The sequence below is a fragment of the Mustela nigripes genome, chromosome 14 (genome assembly GCF_022355385.1).
Source record: "Mustela nigripes isolate SB6536 chromosome 14, MUSNIG.SB6536, whole genome shotgun sequence".
NCBI lineage: Eukaryota > Metazoa > Chordata > Mammalia > Carnivora > Mustelidae > Mustela > Mustela nigripes.
Window position 1 is genome coordinate 83,794,279 of NC_081570.1, and position 2,655 is coordinate 83,796,933.

At 34.4% G+C, this 2,655-nt stretch overlaps 1 pseudogene; it reads right to left on the reverse strand.

The window, feature by feature from the left end:
* Positions 1-1,859: 1,859 nt before the first annotated feature.
* LOC132002209 (large ribosomal subunit protein eL31-like) lies at positions 1,860-2,229 on the reverse strand (annotated as a pseudogene).
* Positions 2,230-2,655: the final 426 nt, after the last annotated feature.

Consider the following 2,655-nt stretch of genomic DNA (forward strand, 5'->3'; position numbering starts at 1 on the left):
GTTATAGCAAACTACAGAATTCTGCTACAATTACCAAACACTGCATAATTTCTGTCTAATTATACAGAACTAATGTGCAACCTCTCTGTATTAATAATAAAGCAATTAACCTAAAATACCAAATTGGTGTGAGTTCCTTGACTATTTTCTCATTACCACAGTCTGTTCCTAGTTTTGAACAATTGTACATTGTACTTTATAAATGTTAGCTCCAGATAAAGTTTATTTTTACATCTATCACAATAGCCTTAACACTCATCACCTCCAATTTTCTCACCTTTCCCTTTCCCCAAATTTGTAAGTATGAAAAAGGTGATGTCTGCAATAGGAGTTCATTATAAATCAAATGCATTTATGGACAATTAGAAATGTTAAGAGACATAATATTATATTATCATAACCTTCTGCATTTATTTTTCTCCTTTTTTTTTAATACCAATAGATCTTGTAGGAGACACTTCCATTGTGTCTGACACTTCTGATGTTATGGTGTCAATGTAAGTATGTGTGAAAACCATTACCTTGTCAATTCTGTGATGTCAATGGCAACTTGATGTCAATGAAAATGTATAAGGTTCTTCCATTATCATTGTAACAGCTTCTGTAGTCTTTTCAATATATCAAAAGACACTAGCTTGTAAGAAAGACTAACTACCCAAAATTGCTCCCTGCATTTCTTAAAATTAAAGCTGGGGCATTGCATTATGATTTCTCTTTACACCCAGCAGTAGAAAAAATATTTAGAATCAGAAATAAATAAAATAATAAGCAGTTATTTTTGTTTTGTGTTTAGGAACATAAAATGACTTACTGTTTTGAATTTTTAGAATTCAAGTGGCTGGCACATATAACAGGGAAAATTCTTATTTATAAGTGGAAATAATGAAGAGAACTTCAGCTGTAGACAATGATATGTTGAAAATACACTAGGAAACACTCAAAAAAGTAGGAAGGTCACTGGAAGCAATTACCTTACCTAAAATTATGCCCATCAAAGGCAGCAATGTCCCTGTTGTGATATTGAACTGTTCCATGTAGTGATTTCTTAGGCAGAGAGTAATCATGGCATATCACTAATCTTAGGTAAATAACAGTTAGGTCCTTGTGTAATAAAATAAGTATGGATTGCATTATGCTTTCACACCATTTATGTTTTCTTTTCCCCATATGTGTGGTGTGGTTTAGCAAGGCTCACTCACTTTTCAAATGACTTTTTAAGCATAAATTTTGCCCTAATTTGCTTTGGCAGATGTTGAGTACTTCTAAAAGTACTTGAGTGGGGTACTTTTGCCATGCAAAATGTACACACACGTGTAAATAGTGGCATTGTTTGCTCTAGGTTCTAATCACTGGAGATGATAGGATTTGTGAACTTATAAAACATTAGGAATTTAACTATTTTTAACAGTTTGCCTGTTGGTTTGGCACATAAAGTTCTTAGAATAAGAAGACACTTTAAAAAATTTGGGAATATATACCCTGTGCATGTGTGGTCCTACCTTCAAAAACCTGACATTGTGAAGGGGCACAGAAATAAGTGTACAGGTAGGTTACAATTCCAAGACAGACTTTTTTTTTTTTAAGTACTCCATCCTGAAGTCTTGAGAGACTTTGCAAAAGACACCTATGTCATTTGAACTGTCTTAATGTAAATATAAGGTTTTCTAGGTAAATTGTGTGTCAAATGTGATTATTAACAGAGAAATGAGTTGATACATAATAAAAATTCTGTCATAATCATGTAAATGATGTGTATTTGTATATGTATGTACATAATCATGTAGCCATGTTATAATTTGATACATAGCCATAAAAAGTACTTTTTTGGCAGTTTTATTCTTTTATTTGGTCATCAGCAGTTAGTTCTTATCTATGTTAATTGTAGGTTTTTTTTTTAAAGTAGTGACAGGTATATAGGTAACTGCCAGGTAGAGCTTCATGCTTCTTAAGTTTTCTGGACAACCATACATGGATATGGTATGGAACATTTCTTATTCCTTTGGTGGAGACAGCTTTGTTGAGCTTGGTGGCAATGTGTCCAGCCAGAGTTCCCATCTCCTTCATGGCAAATTTCTGGATTTCTCTGAGTGCCCAGTGGGCACACTTCTTGAAACCCACTTCATGGATGAGCTTGCAAATGTTGATGGTATATTCTCTGGTCACTAGCTCGTTGATGGCAGAACAGTTCTTCTTCTCACCACCCTTCTTTGTAGGCACCATTCTGCTGGGTCTTAGTTTAAAAAGCACATCTTGTTTTTAATTTGGGGTTCAAAATATGTCCTTTCTGTATTATCTGGGTCTAAATTTAGCATTTCTCCCTAATCCTTTACTGATTATTTTAGGGGAGGGGGCACTTCAACATTTGCAAAAAGAGTTTGAAATGATTAAAGCTTTTGGACTTCAAATGAATTCACTACTTGCTATTTTGAGCAATTTGATGAAAATTTGAGAGGAAATTTAGTGATTGAATTAGAAAGACTTTATTTATTTTAAAGATTCTATTTATTTATCTGAGAGTGAGATAGAGACAGAGCCCATGTACAAGCCAGGGAAGGAACAAAGGGAAAGGGAGAAGCAGACTTCTCACTGAGCAGGGAGCCTGATATGGGGCTTGATCCCAGGATCCTGGGATCGTGAACTGAGCTGAAAGCAGAT